The 21,186-nt window shown below is 37.1% G+C and overlaps 1 protein-coding gene across 3 annotated transcripts in view; it reads left to right on the top strand.

Annotated features, from left to right (window-relative positions):
- LOC126760138 (furin-like protease 2) overlaps positions 1–21,186 on the top strand; it is a 395,670-nt gene that overhangs the window by 114,462 nt on the left and 260,022 nt on the right. The gene's annotated exons all lie outside the window — the stretch shown is intronic.

The following is a 21,186-nucleotide window of genomic DNA, read 5'->3' on the forward strand; positions in this document are numbered from 1 at the left end:
CGCACACGCACATGCATATGTAGGTGTATGGTATGTGTACAAATAAGGCGCTTAAAGTCGGTAGATCCAGCTTTACAGTCAAACTAAATCAATTTTGTATACGTGTACAAGTGTACGCACACATATAAATAATATAAGCTCAGCTTACCGTATTTGTTATTGTACGTGTGTGCTTTTTGTGTATGTGTAGCTACGCTTTTGCATACATATTTCTATATACATTAAAGGACAACCGCCAGATCTGACCTTGTTTCTGCCATATCTACCTCATATCTACCACATCCGAATGTATGTGTGCGTGGATATGCGTGTGTTTGCTGACTGAAAGAGTTAAAGCCTTTACTAAGTGCGTTGTTGTGCGCATACCGTTATTTGTTTGTTTATTCCTATCATGTTGGTGCACTTAATCAGGTATTAACGCCAAATGTAAACGTTGCCCTTGTCACTGCTATCAGCGCCAGCTTTGACTGTTTATGCAGTAAATCGCGCACGGCATCGGTGTGCGGAATTAATTTTGAAATCTGCAATCAAAATATGCGCATTAAAAAAGCACGTGAGATAATTTCAACGCTGCAGATAATTAAATTAAAATATATTTAAATATACTTTAAAATAAATTATTTTGGTATGCATGTATGTATACGGGAAAAATCAGCAGGCTTTATTGATTAGCTAAGACTGAGAATTGTATTTAAAGGACAAAAACTAAAAACATATTTAAGCAAGAAAGAAAAAGCTAGTTTCGGCTGCACAGAAGCTATAATATATTTCACAAATACAGGAGACTTCAAACAAGAATGTGATTTTGATCGGCCAGTTTGTATGATAGCTATATGCTATGGTAGTCCGATCTGAACAATTTCTTGGGAAATTGCAAAACTGGTTTAGGCAATAATCCGTACCAAGTTTTGTGGAGATATCTCGTCAAATGAAGAAGTTTTCCATACTAGGACATGATTTTGGGTGATCAGTTTGTATGGCAGCTATATGTTATAGTTGCTCGATCTTAAAAATTTCTTCGAAGATTGTATTGTTGACCTTAGTAATTATTCACACCTAATTTCATGAGAATCTCTTTTCGTATAAAAAAGTTTTCCATACAAGCACATGATTTTAGGAGTTCAATTTGTATGGAATCCATGTGTTATAGTGGTCTGATCTTTAAAATTTGTTCGGAGATTGTATCACTGCTTTCAACAATAATTCGTACCAAATTTCGTGTTTACATCTTCTCAAATAAAAATGTTTTCTATATAAAGACATGTTTTTGAAAGTTCAGTTTTCATGGCAGCTATATGCTATAGTCGTCCGATATCAACAGTTCTGACATATGTGCAGCTTCTTAGGGAAGAAAGAACGTGTGGCAAATTTCAGAACAATATCTCAAAACGCGAGGCACTATTCCACGTAAATACAGACGGATTGTGATTCCTTGTTGTCTCTTTTCAAACTTTTATAACAATAGTAGTATACTTATAGGTATACCGCGGCTTTAATCTGTTAAGTTATTTATAAGCTAAGAAATTTTTTATAAAAAAGGCTGTGTCACTTTCTTAATTTGATCTGCGATACTTTTCGTGTAACCCAAACTGATTTCATTCAATAAATTTAACATTTTTTGTTTTGTTGCTAAAGTTTGTGTACGCATATAGTGAAGTTGAGTAAGGAATAAACCGTTATATTTTGAAGTGGATTATTATGTCACTGTAATTGTAACGAGAACAAATTTTAAACAAATTTCATGCCATTTTTTTAATTCTTCCATTAATACTGGCATAAATAATAAACAAGTTTCTACCAGTTATTTTACCAGTTAGTAAAGCTATGTTTGAATACGGACTATCAACTAGACAAGACCCGAATTCTTTGTATATTTTTATTGCTAAAAAGAACTAATATGAATAGATATATGACATTCTATGCCGGGAAAGAAATATACTTTGTTAGTTAGTAACCTTTGACTGCTAGTTACAAACGGAAGTTAGAGCAACTTCCTCCCCACTCTATCAACTGCTCATTATTTGTCTAAAGAAAGTATAATTACACACAGAAGTCTTGACAACGAAAGAAAACCAAGTGCACTTTTGATTAGTATGAACTGCATGCATACCATATACCATGAATCCTCACTACTTTTTGCGACTGTCACTGCGTATGAGCAACTAATACTAATTAAAATAAATCTGCCGCAAAAGCAAGATGTTGATGAAGAAAAACATAACAACATTAAAAAGCTGCGAGGGAGAATTAAATGTGTTGCATACAACGTATAAGAAAAACAACGATTCCAAGAATTAGGATGAGAACGCTTTGAGCTGTAAAAGAGGACGCAAAAACGGCTAAGTCAAAACGTCAGGCCACCAACAGCAAGTGCTCTAAGCCAATACAGCCATTTTAATTTATATGCTTGTTCAGCGCTGTAGACATGATGCAATGGGTAAGTGCTTAAATAAAAAAAATGGAATTTATGCTGCTTCCCGACAATGTTTACGCGCGAATTGCGGGAGCGAATAAAATGTTGATTTTTCGTTTATTTTTGTGCTTGCAAACACCAAGTGTCACGGCAAATAGAGTTTCCGGCATTTTCATTTCCCACAACTACCGGTGATATGTTATCATTTACGCGCCAACGCAAAGCCGCTTAAAGTCATCAAGTTGACAACTACAACACCCACGCATACACATACAAGCGCGCAATTGTCGCATTTGGTCCATGTCCTTTTCGTACGGTGGCGTTGCTCCTTTGCTTAAGCATTTAGGCACACCTCAATCCGGCTGTCACCCTGATGTTATCATAATAATCCCATTTCAATAATCTGATACGCAGCAGTTGCCCGTCTGCATATAAACGACAAGAGCCGCCATCAGGCCGTCGCAACCATAAGTAGCTAGTCACTTTCCATTGCTTTGAATTGCTGCCGTGCTCTAGAATACAGCTGGCGTCGTCTCCGTGTACGCCTCAGGGGAATTTAAGGATTCATGATTCAGTTGCCGGCAAGCCATTTGTGTGAAAAAAGTTGGCGGCTTAAAGTCGATACTTTGCTTTCGGCTGTACAAGTGTCAGCTGCAGCTGTTTCTGTTGCCGCCGCTGAAGTGAAGGTTAAGCCGTCAAACTGAGCCCAGAGAGGGAGCCACTCATGTTGCTTAGGTGGCGAAAATGTCAATAGTCGCATCATGTCGCTGGCGCCGAAGCAGTACGCAGAGAGCATTTATGATTTAATTGAAAATTCTAAGCATTTTTGTCGCAGAAATACTTTTTGAAGAATTAAATTTTTTCATCATTTAATCTTCAAATGATTTCAGGTTTAAGCTCTAGTTAAAATCATAAATAAGAAGCTTTCAGAAAATACCTGTATATCGCATATTGATCAAGTTGTGGAGTGAAGTCTGCTCTTCAAAAATTTTCCCTAAATGAGATTTTGGAAAAAAATTTTCAAAAATACTCAAAACTTGTTAAAAATTTATATAAGTAAAATATCCTTGAAATAAGTCATATATTAAATTTGGAAGAAATAGAGTGTTGAAAAATCATAAAAATTCGCAAATTCAAACAATCATAGAAGCCAACTGAGAGCCAATACAGAATATCAGACAACTTTTTCTTCTTTATTGAAGATCACACAACTATTTTACAGAAAAAAAGAAAATGGAAAGGCATTATATGAACAGACAAAAGAAAAGCTTAAGATTTCAGAAAAAGTGTTACATACATTTAGGGTGAAATCAAATTTTGAAGCTCAGTAGAAGAATTCCCAATGATAGAGCTATTGGAAACAATATCACTATTTAAACGATTTTATTTCATTACAAATACATTTTCCTTCGGTAACAATGTCAATATATGACATTTTTGGAAACGAAACTGTAAGAATAACTGGCAACAGAAAACCTTTGCCTACATTTCGGATGAAATTAATTTATAAACCCCAGTAAAACATGACAGACCAAATTACTATAAATAGTATTTTAATTTTTTTGTGAAATCTATGACAAGATACTTATTTTAGTTATGAGTCCCGAAAAATCGGGATTGCATTTTTTGATACCGCAATATCGGAGCATATTACATTAAAAAGTTCTAATTTTGAAATGGTAAATAATTTATATAATTTTGTGAGTCCCGAAAATTCGGGATTGCACTCTTTGATGAGCAACTTTTTTATATTTTTAAAATACGTGGAAGAAAAATTTATTTTAGTAATAAATCACGAAAATTCGGGATTGCATATTTTGATAACGAAATTTCGGAGCAAATTACAATAAAATAATTAATTAATAATTTTGAAATGCCAAACAATTTATTTAATTTTGTGAGTCCAGAAAATTCGGGATTGCAAGCTTCGATAAGTTATGTACTTATTTTTTAGTTTTGAAATATGTGAAAGAGATTTAGTGTAGTTGAATCCCAAAGATTCGGGATTGCAAGCTTTGATACTGAACTTTTTTATTTTTGAATTATGTGGTAGGAAACTTTTTTAGTTATTAATCCCGGAAATGCGGGATAGAAAATTTTGTTACCGAAATTTCGGAGCAAATTACAATAAAAATTTTCTAATTTTGAAATGGTAAACAATTTGCGGGATTGCACGCTTTGATACCGAACTTTTTTTTATACTCTCGCAACAATGTTGCTAACGAGAGTATTATATCGGGTGATTTTTTTGAGGTTAGGATTTTCATGCATTAGTATTTGACAGATCACGTGGGATTTCAGACATGGTGTCAAAGAGAAAGATGCTAGTATGCTTTGACATTTCATCATGAATAGACTTACTAACGAACAACGCTTGCAAATCATTGAATTTTATTACCAAAATCAGTGTTCGGTTCGAAATGTGTTTCGCGCTTTACGTCCGATTTATGGTCTACATAATCGACCAAGTGAGCAAACAATTAATGCGATTGTGACCAAGTTTCGCACTCAGCTTACTTTATTGGACATTAAACCAACCACACGAATGCGTACAGTGCGTACAGAAGAGAATATTGCGTCTGTTTCTAGTGTGGCTTGAAATGTCGATGGGTTTGTGTTATTCGACCACATGGAAGATTTTACGCAAAGATCTTGGTGTAAAACCGTATAAAATACAGCTCGTGCAAGAACTGAAGCCGAACAAGATGGCGCACACGCGACACAGCTCGCGATTCTATGGCCATTTTGAGGGAAAACTTCGGAGAACAATTCATTTCAAGAAATGGACCCGTAAGTTGGCCACCAAGATCATGCGATTTAACGCCTTTAGACTATTTTTTGTGGGGCTACGTCAAGTACGTACAGAAATAAGCCAGCAACTATTCCAGCTTTGGAAGACAACATTTCCGAAGAAATTCGGGCTATTTTGAAAAAGTTGCCCAAAATTGGACTTTCCGAATGGACCATCTAAGACGCAGCCGCGGTCAACATTTAAATGAAATTATCTTCAAAAAGTAAATGTCATGAACCAATCTAACGTTTCAAATAAAGAACCGATGAGATTTTGCAAATTTTATTCGTTTTTTTTTTAAAAAAAGTTATCAAGCTCTTAAAAAATCACCCGATAGTTTTGTTCACATAACGGTTGTTTGTAAGTCCTAAAACTAAAAGAGTCAGAAATAGGGTTATATATACCAAAGTTAATTTAGAGTCGAAACCCGGAATTTTCCGTCCGTCTGTCCGTCCGTGCAAGCAGTAACTTGAGTAAAAATTGAGATATCATGATAAAACTTGGTACACGTATTCCTTGGCTCCATAAGAAGGTTAAGTTCGAAGATGGACAAAATCGGCCCACTGCCACGCCCACAAAAGGGCGGAAACCGAAAACCTATAAAGTGTCATAACTAAGCCATAAATAAAGATATTAAAGTGAAATTTGGCACAAAGGATCGCATTAGGGAGGGGCATATTCGGACGCAATTTTTTTGGAAAAGTGGGCGTGGCTCTGCCCCTACTAAGTTTTTTGTACATATCTCGGAAACTACTATAGCTATGTCAACCAAACTCTACAGAGTCGTTTTCTTCAGGCACTTCCATATACTGTTCAAAAATGGAAGAAATCGGATAATAACCACGCCCACCTCCCATACAAAGGTTATGTTGAAAATCACTAAAAGTGTGTTAACCGACTAACAAAAAACGTCAGAAACACTAAATTTTACGGAAGAAATGGCAGAAGGAAGCTGCACCTAGGCTTTTTTTAAAAATTGAAAATGGGCGTGGCGCTGCCCACTTATGGACCAAAAACCATATCTCAGGAACTACTAGACCGATTTCAATGAAATTCGGTATATAATATTTTGTAATTTAAAATTTGATGACATGTACGAAATATGGGTGAAATCGGTTCACAACCACGCCTTCTTCCAATATAACGCTATTTTGAATTCCATCTGATGCCTTCTCTGTATAACACGAGTATATACATTAGGAACCAATGATGATAGCGGAATAAAACTTTACAAAAATGCGGTATTTGAAAAATATGTAAATGACGTATTATGAAATCTCGATTATCACTTTACCATGCGAGAGTATAAAATGTTCGGTGACACCCGAACTTAGCCCTCCCTTACTTGTTTTATTTTTGAATTATGTGGCAGAGAAATTTATTTTAGTTATGAATCCCCGAAATTCGGGATTGAAATTTTTGATACCGAAATTTCGGAGCAAGTTCCAATAAAAATTTCTAATTTTGAAATATGTGTTAAGAAATTAACTTAATTATGTGAGTCGCAAAAATTCGGCATTGCACTCTTTGATGCGGAACTTTTTTTATGTTTGAAATTAAGTTAAGCTATAAATCCAGGAAATTCGGTGTTTAAGTTTTTGATATAGAAATTTCGGTGGAAATTGTGATAAAAACTTTTTATTTTTGAAAAATATGGATAGGCTATGTTTTTATTTTTCGAGTCCCGAAAATTCGGGATTGTACTTTTTGACACGGAATTTTTTCTACGAAATTTTTGTTAAGAAACTTATTTTATGGTATTTAAAAAGCCCGAGATTGCTTTTTTTGATACCGGAATTTCGGGATTCATACATAGCAAAGAAATTTAAAATAAATCAGTTGCGTGGATTTCATTGCTCAACAAAAAATAAATATGATTAATAAAAGGTTTAACATTTTTAACTCTCATGAGATACTTTTAAGCAAATTTTATATAGCATGAGAGAAGTTTTGAATTTTTCCATAATTTTAACACAACTTATTTCCACCAACAGATAGCTTCCTATCTTCGAAAATTTCTCGCTTTTTTGTATTGGACTACAAATTATCCCAGCGAACCACCCTGTGCACAGCCAGCAATTAAGTTAAGCTGCATAAAAGTCCCAAATTTTTTTCTCAAATTTAAAATCCGCGTTCTACATACATAAATATAGTATATTTTTTGCACAGCTGGCTTAAGGATTTATGAAACTTTTCTCACGCCTGCTTTCACTTGGCAGACGCTAAAAATGTTTTCCATTACCTTATCATCAGCGTCAGCTGTTGGAGGTGTCCCACGCCTGCACGCCTTTCACACTCAGCTGTCCTTTTAATGATTTAAGTCGACAAATGTCAAAGCGTTCACGCGCCAAGCGCCACGCTTTAGATGAAATCGTCAAATTGCGACAACAAAAACATGACACCAACGCCAATCATAATTTGCTTAATCGTCGCTGGCGGATATGAAAAAGTGATTTTACATGACGCATGTACACACAAACACCCACGCACACAATGGCATAGAGGGATACACACCCTTACATAGGTAAGCTTTGGTTTACAATGAAGCTGCCTGATATCCATAGCTGCTTTGGTGAAACTTTAAGTGTACGCAAGCGGGCAACTTTCCTTGCATACGCCTTTATTTGCCTCCACAGCCTCTTCAACAATATATACACATGTAAATATATACATACCACACATACACACACATATGTGGAGTGTATGAGTACTCCAAATTTTTGTTATAAATATAGAGTAAGTGCTGGTTGTTGTTGGCTTTGTGTGTTTGTTTATGTTGTTGTTGTTGTTGTTTGTGTGCGTCATGTGTTTTCAAGCGGAAATTATTAGTAGCTGTAGCCGTAGCAGAGTGCTAAGCGAATTACGTTAGATTAAAGCTGTCCCGTTACTTTGCTAGCAAGCGAGCAGCATTAAGAAGCGCATAAGACGACGCTCCAAGCGGCGTCGGAGAATCTTCGGTGGTGAGAAGAAAGTCAGTTTTGGTCGCCACATGAATAAATTTGTATGTGTTAATGTATGGGAATGTGTGTTCATTTGTTTGGAAGGCAATTCAAGCATTAACCACGCATTCACACACACACACACACTCAAATATTTATGAATAAATTGCGGTTTGACTGCTTGCATACTTTATAGTACGCACACATATACACTGGCATATATTATTTGTAATTAAATATGTGCATGTGTGTGTGTTAAGTGTGAACACCATGTGTGGTATTGTGGCCATGTCAATGTGGTAAACCCTGTGTGTATGTATGTGTAATTAATTTCTTCAGTGTGTGTGCCGAAATTTAATTTATTCTTTGACAAAGCTATTTAATTAGGAAATTTCTTGTGCGTTGCTGTATTGTTGCCATTAATTATTTACTTTAAAATTTTGCTAGTAAATTTCTTGAGGCAGTTTTGACTTTGTTGCAAGTAGCAGACAATTTACAGAGTGCTATTTCAATGGTTGAAAATTAAGAAAAAATATTTTAAGAGCACTGTATGCCTTTATATAAATAGAATTGGTGAGCCTAGCATTACACTGTCTCTGAAGATATAAGATTCCACCACCTGAACTCTTTTCAATTCCTATAATATAGAAATATGAAAATAGATGGGTATAGTCTCCCTCCGAAACGTTGTTTTCAATTTTTGAAAAAGTGGGCGTCGTTCGTTCTCTACTACTTCAGATATATGTATCAAATGAAGAAAAAGCTGCAAAATCCTTCAAAAATAAAAAAAATTCCATGTAAAAACATGATTTTGGTCATTCAGTTTGTACGGCCGCGATAAAATATAGTGGCCCGACCTAGGCAATACACATACTCGGAGATTATAGCGTTGCCCTGGAGAATATTTCAAGCAATATTTCGGAAAGATATATCGCTAAACAAACAATTTTTCATACAAGAACTTGAGTTTGATCGATTAGTTTACATAACAGCTATGTACGTATATGCTATAGTGAAGTCATCTAAACAATAACTCGGAGATTATAGCGTTGCCCTCGAATATATTGGACACCGAATTTCTTGAAGAATTCTCCACAAAAAAAAAAAGGTTTTCATACAAGAACTTTATTTTCATTGATCAGTTTGCATGGCTGATATATGCAATAGTTGTCCGACTTCCGAAAAATTAACAGCATCTTGGTGAGAAAAGGGCATGTATGAAATTTCAGTTCGGCATCGCAAACACTGAGTGATTAGTTCGCGTATAAATGGACATAGAAATGAAAAGGCGGAAAAAAAGATAAATATGGCCAAATCGACTCAGTTCGCCACGCTGATCATTTATATTCATATTTTATTGGGTCTCCGACGTTTCCCTATGGGCCCATGCATCCCGAAAAATGCACTGTTTGGTGTGGTTTGTACGCTGGTGGAATCATTGGACCGTATTTTTTCAAAGATGCTGTTGGACGCAACGTTACGGTGAATGGCGATCGCTATCGTTCGATGCTAACAAACTTTTTGTTGCCAAAAATGGAAACAACCAACCAACAGCTCGCGATTATATGGCCATTTTGAGGGAAAACTTCGGAGAACAATTCATCTCAAGAAATGGACCCGTAAGTTGGCCACCAAGATCATGCGATTTAACGCCTTTAGACTATTTTTTGTGGGGCTACGTCAAATTCTCGAAAAAGTTGCCCAAAATTGGACTTCAAAAAGTAAATGTCATGAACCACTCTAACGTTTCAAATAAAGAACCGATGAGATTTTGCAAATTTTATGCGTTTTTTTTTAAAAAAAGTTATCATTTATTTCACCCGATATTTATATTTTATTGGGTCTCCGACGTTTCCCTATGGGCCCTAGAACCTTTGTTGTTTGCCTTGATCAGGTTTTAAAAACTCAGAGAAATCTGATATTGTGAAATTTCATGCCCTCTTCCATATAATGGGGTTTTTAATAGGAACCCTACAAAAGAAGATCGATAGGGACAGCAAATGGCGCCATATTTTTTCCCGCTCTTTTGACATTTCTCTTCAGTAAAGTTTGCCATTTCATCATGAAAAGATACACGATCCAACAACGAGTCTAAAATTTACTACCGAAATTCGGAGTCAAAGGCCTCAACTTTAAGAGCGCTACGTCCAATTCATGGTTCTCATAATCGTTCTTTCTGATAAACATTTGAGCGTCCAGTGGAAAAATTTGAATCCATAAGCATAGTATAAATTGCTACCGTGCCAGTGAGACAAAAAAGTGCCCGTAGTGTCGAGAATACTGCTGCCACTAGCGCATCAATTGAGGAAGACCCAAATTAGTCTCTCACACGTCATCATCTCAAGAGCTGGGCATCTCTGATCTTGGCCTACATCCTTACAAGATCAAATTGACGCAAGAACTGAAGCCGCTTGACCAGCAGAATCGTCGTATGTCTGTGAATTGGGCTGAGCAACAACTTGAAAATAATCCGGATTTTTAACGAAAAACGACAGCGCCACAAGCCATGTCACAATTGATTTATTGAGAACCAAGTTTGGTGAACGTGTTATCTCACGAAATGGTCCAGTCAATTGGACGAGTCGGTCGTGCGCTTTAACGCCGTTAGACTATTTCCGGTGGGGCTAGGTCAAGTCTATGGTCTTCGTACGAATATCGAACATTGAGCATAGCGATCTATAGAAATTCTGATTGTTCGTTAGACACAAAAGAAGTTCTTAAAGCGATCAACAGCATCCGCTAGCTTTCTTTAAAAACTCTTCAGCAAGAAGAGAGATCCAAGCTAAAATTCAAACTAACCAAACTACCACATCTATCATTAAAGAGTTTAAAATTTTCCCTTCGACAACTTTGTAAGCCTAAAAAAGTGTCGACGAGCAGCAAAAACCTGAAAGAACATTTAAAAAATGAAGCTAAAGCTTAGAGGAAACAATGCGAATTTCAGCATACTTTAAGCCCATCTCCATGTCTGCAGTACAATCAAAGCCATGTGACCCCAGCAACCTGCCAGGCTAATCTCGTTTTCAACGTGTGTTCAGCGACGCCCTCAAAACAAGACAAAGACCAAAGCAAGCCAAGCAGCAGCAGCGTATTCGCCCACGTATGCCACACAAAGCATACAACGCCCACAGTAGAAGAATGAGGAGCGAAAAACAAAAGACAAATAATTGTCAACGCGTCTGTGTCCGAGCATATACGCGCTCGTAAGCCTTGCAAAACACGCTCATAATAGCATTTACAGCCATCCGATTCTTCTACTTCTAGTTGCGCACAGCCATTAGGGCGTAGCGAAAAGACACCATGTGAGTGTGTGTGTGTGTAGAAACAGGACGCACAAATCTCGCCTGTACTTATCCCGTTTGCGCACTCATTGACCTAAATACTAGCACGCATATACTTACATAGTTATTACGGTGTTTTATAGAGAGTGAGTCGTATATGGAACTATAACGTGCAACATGCTACGACGAAAAGGACATGAGTATACCGAAGCATGCAGAAAAAACGTCATAGAACTGTGCTAGAAGATATATAAAATAAAAGCGATTAAATCACGTCTTCGTAGAAATATTTTACTTTTTTATAAGACAAAAAAATACAACTATTGGATTTTTGAAAATACGTTAAAAAAAATTGTACGCAAATTTTGCGTAAATCTGATATAAAAACTTCATTTCTTAACAAAATATGGTACTTAGACCAAACGGTCTAGAATCGGACTACTCCACTTTCGGGTTATCTATTGGTTTTTTGAAAGTATCACAAATTTTTTTTAACAAATTTTGCATAACATTAATGAAAATACTTGATTTCCTCCACGAAAATATGCAACTAGTACCAAACGGTCTAGTTTCGGACCACCCCACTTTTAGTACACTTTACTGTGGGTTACCTAAAACAACACATTAAAACAGATAATATGCTACACCGTAAAGCACGTCATATTGTAACGCTTAAATGCATATTATAACGGCATGTTGCATTGCGAAATTGGCTCCAGCAGTCAGCCGTGTAGCTTGTGTGGCTCTTGCAGGCTGCACTGTTTTCCCTATTATGCCTTTTAACATGGTTGTTGCAGTGGTTATTACCTTCTTTTCGCGTATACTCTGTGCTCTCGCTTAGCTAAGCTTGCAACGCGCGCTTCATGCCACTACTGGCTCATTCCTCCAACTTGTTGTTTTTGTTTTATGTCACATATGCACGTGCCGCAGCCTTTGTCGCGTTTGCGAAGCATTAAAATCTCCGCGTTCGATAAGCAGCAGGCTAACGTACAGCCCCTTTTCCTTTCATATCTGGTGTGCCTTTTGTTCTTTTGCCTTGTTTTTCCTTTTGCTGTTTGCTTGATGACACACTTTTTGTTTGCCTTCTGCTTTACTAATGCTATGCTGGGGATATACATTATGTATGTATTGCATATGTATGTATGTTGGCCGGGGTGTACTTATAAATTCTTACTTGTTTGCATAGAAAGTGTTATGTTAAAGTCAACTGTTGAAAAGTATGTATGCTGGGAGGCGCTGGTGCGAAGTGCTGATCTGACGCAAAATTAAACCAAGCACGAACTAATTTTTTGAAAACTTATAAGATTCAGACGTGGATGTGTTTTAAAGTCCTTAAAATAGTATGTGTGCAAACTTTTCTTAATCCCCGAGGAATTTGGACTAATCCCAGGAGGCCCATATAGAATTTATACATGGAAGATATATCCAAAATTTAGCTATAAAATCAAAACTATCTTTTTATGTTAGGATCGGAAAATATTTATTTTTGATATCTAAGTTCCCTTATCATATTTGATTGACTGTCAATGCCGAGTAATCTTACTAACTCAAATGTATAAAAATGTATTTTTTATCTCGAAATTTATCTCATCTTCGAGGCTATATAAATAGAAATGTTAAGAAGATATTTTCTAAAAATTCTTCAGCTTCGAAGTGCCAATCATATAACGATTACTTTGGCAAAAATGATCCTAAATCAACAAAACGGGTTGTTGCTGTTGCTAAATCCCTGATTCGAAATGGGAAATAATACTTTATGTTTTCTAAAAATCCCGAAAAACTCTTGAAAGCAGCGCATTAAATCTGGATTTTTGAAAAAATCGATGATGAAAGATCCGCTGTAGGAAGTAGCCTAGAAAACAATCGACAAACAATGCCTTTAATTAGGATGTTATACATTAATTAGCTTTGAAAAAAGTTCTAAAAACATTGCCTACATTTAAGGTGTTATAAATGAATAAAGCTTTGAATGATTTTGATTTAGTCTCATTAACGAAATTTCGACACTGAATTAATGTGAAAAGGGCAAACACCACAAGCAGTAGAAGAACGTTGCCTACATTTAGGGTGAAGTAGATTTAAAGATTTTAGTAAAATGTCAACCACAAGGTCAATATAGAAACAAATTCTATGGTCTTAAAATGCTTTTGAAGGACGGTGATTCACTTAAGAAACCTGAAGCTACGAGATTGTACTTTTTTTACTTCTGGAAAAAATTTTTATATAGAAAATTGTCTCTTTGGGCTTAACGTTCGATGTTTTTGGCTAAATCATGAAAGAGTAGTCTCGAAAGAAATTCAAATTTTCGAGATTTATGATAATTTTTTGTTTTGCCGAAAAGTTATAGACGAGCTGCGTAGCTTTAGCCATGTCCGTGTGGATGTCTGTTAGTATATACGTGAACTAGTCCCTCACTTTTTGAGATATCGATCGGAAATTTTGCACACGTGCTCCACTCACCGAAAAATTGTTCATTTGTCAGAACCGTCGATATCAAACAACTATAGCATATAGCTACCAAACAAACTGAACTATCGAAACCATGTGCTTGTATGAACAACTTTTTCATTTTACGAGATATCTTCAAGAAATGTTGCATGGAATATTTCCTATGTTATTGATACAATATCTGAAGAAACTGTTCAGATCGGATCACTTTGGCATATAGCTGCCATATAACTGATCATTACAAGAAAGTTCTTCACGAAATTTGGCATAGATTATTTTTTGAAGTAGCGGTACAATCTCCAAATAATCAAATCAAGTACCTGAAAGGCATCCTTTGCATTATAGCATATTAAACAAAATTACCCATAAATATATGCGAAATTATATTTTTTTGAGAAATTTTTCACCTTTCAAAAGGACACTGAATATACTGTCCTGCTTATAATGAATTTTATATGAGTATTGAACATCCTTAAGTTACTTTGATCGGTCTCTACATCCATCAATTTTAGTCAAAACAATCAGCATCCCTCAAACAACACTGGCAGCACTTCAACTTTTGTCTCCATAGCATATAACTTTCAAATAAATCACTTTAAAATATTCCTCCCACATACATCCAAACTTAAAATTAATGCCTGCATTGATTGCCCATCAAGCAATCGGCCTTTTTTACACACATTTTAATAAATGTTTCACATAATTTACGCCGACAAGCCGCAACATTTGATTTTTGCTCACATATGCAACAAATCCAACCTGCCAGCCGCTCACAAAGTTACAAAAAAACACACCTTCCACCTACACAAAGTGACATCACACTCCAACACCACTGTACAGTTTGTGCACGTCTTGTAGAATCATTTATATTATAGTCCATTAAATTTGCACCCACATTATTTATGCAACCTTAATTTGAACCCTTCCAAGCAGACGCCAGCCTCACTTGCGAGCGGGTGGCACAGTTCCCTCGGCGATGGCGCGACGCCAGCAAATAAAAGGCGTTGAGGGTATATAACTGTATATGTGTGTGTGTGTGTAATATGACTCCATACACACACATACATACATGTACGAAGAGGCGCTCATTATTACCAGTTACACTGTTTGAATGCTGGCTCAACCCTTTCCGTTGGCCGTTAATAAATTTCCCATGCGCTTGGCAACAAACATCAGAACAACAACACGCTCACCTTCAACGCACCGGCTGCGGTCACAACCTTCTGCGGTGAGCTGCTGCGACTACTGCGTCGGCTCGACCGTTGCTGCTTGGCTGCTGGCTGCCGCTTGATGAGTTCGCTTTTATTGGTGGCGGTTGCTGCTTGTAGTGGCCCCACCACCACAACGTGGCATGCCGCACAAACAAAACGCATGTTACCGCAAATAAGGCAGCATTTTTCCATCTCTGAGTCTGTTTGTATGCATATACCATATGTGTACATACATATATGCACTGAACATATGCGTGTGTGTGTGTTGCTCCATATTAAAGTAGATTTTACGTTTTCAATTTCAGTTTTCAAGCCATTTCATAAACGTTTTGCCAACGTGACTTTTGCCTCAATTCAAGCGTGTTTGCCGTTTAAAGTTGCGTTTTTGTTTTTGCTGTTGTTTTTGCTTTGCCACTCAGCTGAGCGTATTTGTTATGTAATGCGCTGGCTTGCCCCCTCTCCGACTCGGTACACACTTATTTCAAGTTCTGAAGATTTTCAGCTTTACTTTGGCGCCACACTCATTTAAGCCACTGAAATATTCCTTCTGTGTTTGTGTATGTGCGTGTGTGTGCGCGCTTTGCTCCGCCACTCAGCTATGCTTAACTGTGCTCAATTTTCGTTCGGTTATTAAGTACTTGTGTTGCTCAAGGTTCGCGCGTCTATTTGTTCGGCGCTTTGTGCGGATTTGTTAACGGCCTCAATTTATGGCCTAAATAATGCAGCATGAAAATAATTGATTTTGTCGATAAGTTGCTCTGCGGTTTTCAGCCAGTTTAAAATACACTTATTTATTTATATATTCAAGCATTGTGCTACAATTTGTTGCCCCTACATTTATCGTATATCTCAGGTACATATATATGCCTGCTTGTCAATTGTCAAGTGGTTTTAATTGGTCTCATTTTTGTTTTTTACTCTTTAATTGCAGGTAAGCGTTGTACTCTAAATTGAAGCGTTTGTTGTTGGTAGTTTATTGGTCTGAGCCGTGGTGTGTACTCAGTTTATACTTAAATGTGGGTAAGTGAGCAAATATTTTTTTATAATTTTTATACCCGGAACAGGGTATCTTAAGTTTGGCATGAAGTTTGTAACACCCTGCAGAAAAAGTTAGAGACATTATGAAATATATATATGTATAACTAAATGACCAGCATGACAAGCAAAGTTGACTTAACCATGTTGCTCTGTTCGTCTATCCGTGTGTTTATGCGTGAACTCATCAGTTTTTAAGATATCGACCTGAAATAATGCTAACGTTCTCAAGAAGCTGGTTCTTTGTCGAAAACGCCGATATCGAACCATTATAAAAAATGATCCAGTTTTAGAAAAAAAAACACAGAAATATCAAGTTTAATGGAAAATATTTCTTCTCATTCGAAAGAACATTTCTTGGCATTTATTTTATGCGGACTATTTCTATCAAATGTTGGCCGCGGCTACGTCTCAGATAGTCCATCCGTTGAGTCCAATTTTCAACATCTCGTTCGAGGTTTTCGACTGTTAACTGAAGCAAAGCTTGAATCGAATCAAAATGGTCCCCATAGTCTTTAGATTTTACGTATCACTATAGGAAAAAGTCGAATGGTCTGATCTCACATGATCTTAGTGGCCAATCGACCGGACCAAAACGTGAAATTATCTGCTATCCGGTGTTCTCTCAATAAATCCATTGATTGATGCGAAGTGTGGAAAGTGGCGCCGTCTTGTTGAAACCAAATATCGCCAAGATCACGAACTTTAATTTTAAGCATCAAATAGTTGGTTATCATGGCACAATAACGGTCGGCATTGACGGTTACGTTCTCACCGGCATCAATTTTAAAGAAATATGAACCGATGATTTTATCGGCCCACAAACCATACCAAACCGTCAGTTTGTCTGGATAAAATTGCAGTCCTTGAATCTCTTCAGGTTATGTTTCGTCCCAAATGCGGCAATTTTGCTTGATTACAGACTCATTGAGCGAGAAATGGGCCGCCTCATCGCTGAACAAAGTTGGGCTCGAAAACATTAGATCTTCTTGGAACTTTTCGATAGCCCATAGAGCTAAGATATGTCGCTTGGGAAGGTCTACGGCTTCAGTTCTTGCACATGCTGCATTTTGTACGCTTTCAATTTAAGATCTCAATATCAAATGCGCCAAGTCGTTTCATACGTCAGTCCGCGTTGCTGCAAATGGCGCCGAATCGAATCTCCACGGTCTTCATGTATACTATCAGCTTCACTGCGTGTTGGACGGTGTCTATTCGGTCGAATATTATCCCATAATGAATGTTGGGTCTCAAGATTATGTTGACCATAAGTTGAGTAAAGCGCGCGAACACACATTATTTACAGAACGTTAATTTTCGGAATAGAGTTGAAGGATTTTTAAACGTTTTTTTCCCCAGGGTGAAATGCCAAACAATACTGAGTAAAAGTGACATAACAGCTTGACACGACTCATGCGTGATCTGTCAAAAACGGGCTATTAAAAAAAAGTATCTCGACATGGATCACTCGGGATCATTTAGCTAGCTTACAAACTGAACGATCAAGTTTGTTTGACAAAACATTTTCATGAAGCTTTGGATGGATTATTGTCCAATGCAGCAATACAATCTCCGAAGAAATTGTTTGGATACGAGCTGATCGATCAAAATCAAGTTCTTGTTAGAAAGCTTAACAGGTTTAAGTGCATTATACTTTCAGTGCAGTCAAGGTTAACGTATTTTTCCTTGTTCTGTAATAAACAATGTTTTCCAGACTCTTCTAAATTCGGTATATAGATCTAAAAACCTTGTTTGCCAAATCTTTCATTTCTATCGTAAAATCCGACATAAATTAGTTATAAGGACCAAAAGTACTTACTTACTGATCGAAAGCCTTGTGCGTTACTTATTTGGGTGTAATTCATCTCTGTTAGCCGTAGTCTGTGTGCAGCTCAAAGACTTAGCCATAATTAGACTCATTATGCTCCCTGGTGGTAACCAAATTAAGTTTTATCAAGCAACTCAGTGGATTTGGTTATTTTTCGACCCAAACTGCCCAATGTAGCTTGTAGTTTGAGCATTGGGAGCAGTGGAAAATTTTCTCCCTCAAATAGCTGAAAGCAGGGCATTCGCAAAGATAATGTACCAGCGCTTCCTCATCTTCCTCGAATGATCTTCATTCAGCCGAAAACACATTTTTAGTTTTCTGAAGATGAGTTCACAAAGCTTGTCAACCTGTGATGATTCTTACAATATTACTAATTCCCTTTTGCTTTCAATTGGAAGCGTTGTAAGTGAATTTGTTGTATACTCTTTATTGCTAGCGTTTCAAGATCTGAGTTATGCCTCATTCCATTGCTTCAAAAAAACTTTGAGGGTTTCCGGAAGAACTGACTGTTCTATACGACTGAGTAAGCAGATGAGACTTAAATTATTGACTGCTTGCATAATCAGCGCAGTGGGACTTAAAATTGGCAAAACGGATAGCTTTAATTGGCACTAGAAGGTTTATGGACTTACTGTTTAAAGCAGAAGTTCACTTAGCACCCTCTGGTATGTCAACATTTTCGGTCTAAAAGATTGAATTGTAGTCATTTCTTTTAAAGCTAACTACTGCGTATGGCTTAGAGCAGAAGAAGACCGAACCTGTTCCTGTTTAGAATCCTTTGATCCGTTGGTGTATGATGAGGAATGTAAATGTTATCTTTACTTCTTCATGGAAGTCTTTTTCTCGTTTGCATTTGCACTTTAGCTCGAGTTCATTAACAAGGTAGAGTGTGAAGTGGACCAAATGAGCTAAGACATGAGCATTCCCGATTTGAAGCATGTTCTTCAAAAACGTTACTGTGATTATAATAATGTGCTTTCAAATGAAGATATTTAAGTCAACTTTCCTTTTCTTCTGTTATGATTGATTTGGAATGATTGGAAAAATTATGTCAACAGTAACTCAAAATATGTATGTTTACTTAGTGAAGATCCAAAAAAAATGTTTGAGGAATTTTAATACTGGAAGGCCAATCACTCTTTTTAGTGCACTATAGCTATATTAAAAACGGATAATTCATCATGACTTAATCCTGTTTCCGTAAAAAGTTCAAATAACAAGCCGACTAAACCCTCAAGATTTGCCTATAATTTTGCAAAAAAAATTACCGAAGAAGGCAATAGCTTGCCTGTTTATGTCTGATGATCTAAACGGAAATGTAAACAAGAAAAATCCGCGAAACGGAACTTTACCTAGAGCGAGTCACTGTGTAGTGTACAGGTGTATTGATAGGCCATATTTCTTTCACGAAAACTTTGTAAGAGCAATTTACAATGTCTTCTGTTTTTTAAAGATGTTGAATGCGATTTTTGACCCAGTTACTGTGTGAAAGACGTATTTGTTTGGTTCCAAAATGTAAAATTATAAGATCTCAGAGCTCCGCGAAAATTTTTTTTGAAGAAATATTTTCGCTGGTCCACAAGATCTGACTGGTCAGACCTAGGGTCTGACTGAATATAGTCCATTAAATCAATAATTGCGGAAGTCCCGACTTCAACTAAAAAAATATTCGAAGTAGATTAGACCCTATATTCCCACTTTGATTTTGCTTTTTCCATGGTTTAGACCGGTAACTTAATTATGACTCGCTTTGACGCTAGTATTGCTCCCTTAAAACTACTTTTCTTTCAGTTATGACTTAAGGATCCAGACGAACATGACATTTTTATCCGACTTCGATTAAACAATGAGTTTCTTGAACAGGCTGTTTACATTATAACAACTCAGAAGTTAACGAAGCCGTTAGTGGGCCTTGAGTTCCAATGCCAGTCACGATTGAATTTTGAATTTAATGATATGAACAGGTGTTTCTAATAAGAAGTTCTTCATCATCCTCTTGGGAAGAAATCCCAAAGCATTGAGACTCCTTTTCTAAGAAATTATTAAAGATACTAATTATGTTGATCTGAATAAATTTCATGCAAATGCATTGTATTCAAATATCAATGCATACGTCAAAATTGTACAATATAACAATGCAACATGTCGCCTAATAGCAACAGCTGACGATATGCTTGCGATGCATGCTACTGACGTTTGACGCTAGTTGAGTTGTTGACAGCTGCGTTGTTGGCTTGCAGCGGCTAATGGAAACAACACGTCAATATGGCTGCACCGTTAGACGGAAATGCTAACTGACAGTTCCTGAGAAGCTTTTAGGAACAATGCAACAACAAAGATACACACTCATGCTGAGTACTTTTGAACTTGCCACAGCAGATAACAGTGTAATATATTATTTGAGCGCTTGTTATCGCGCACGAGCATGCAATACCCAGTGATATGCGCCCGATACAGCGCCGCCGATGTAATGCTGCAACATTGACTTATGAATCGTGATATTGCAACACACATATGTATGTATAAGTATGGTGTGCTGTGTCTTGTTGCTGTATATTAGTGGCACGTTTGCTTGGCATGGGGCACATAGCACTATTTCTTGTTAATTACATTTGAGCTTTTGAATTTCGCAAGGCAAAGTAACGGCACGAAGCGTATAGCGTCTGCACTAAGCTGCTGTCAAACACGTGCACGAGCTGGCGGCGGCAGCGCACTGCTTTAGATAGCTTGAAACATCAATTTGTTGCAAGCATGTAAGTACAGTTCGTTATTATTGCAACTATGAGGCATGCAGGCAGACAAGATACTCACGTGTATAGGCCACTCACACACATACATGAATACAGACGGGTGCTCGCCCAAAAGCTGCTTGCTTGCGTCGCTTGCACGTGAGCGCTTCAAGGCACTCAAACGCTAATGCTTCGAATTTCAATTTCACTTTGAGTTCGGAATTTAATTTCAAAATTGCGCGCACATTTTAGTCACATTTTCGCTTGCAACACACAAACACATGCGTGCGCATACTCATATACACAGTGTAGCTTATTTACCTTTGAAAACACACACGCACACACGTACACATGCAGCGCCTCGCATGCCAACTATTTATTTATTCACAACACACACACACATTTACACAAAGGCGCCTGAGCTTGTAGCTTCAGCCTCAGCTCCAGCTTTGCTTTGCGCAAAGTAAATTTCGCAGGCGCTTGCCCGCCCGGTTACCTCTCAAGTGCATGC

This window comes from Bactrocera neohumeralis, chromosome 5, assembly GCF_024586455.1.
Source record: "Bactrocera neohumeralis isolate Rockhampton chromosome 5, APGP_CSIRO_Bneo_wtdbg2-racon-allhic-juicebox.fasta_v2, whole genome shotgun sequence".
In the NCBI taxonomy this organism is placed as follows: domain Eukaryota; kingdom Metazoa; phylum Arthropoda; class Insecta; order Diptera; family Tephritidae; genus Bactrocera; species Bactrocera neohumeralis.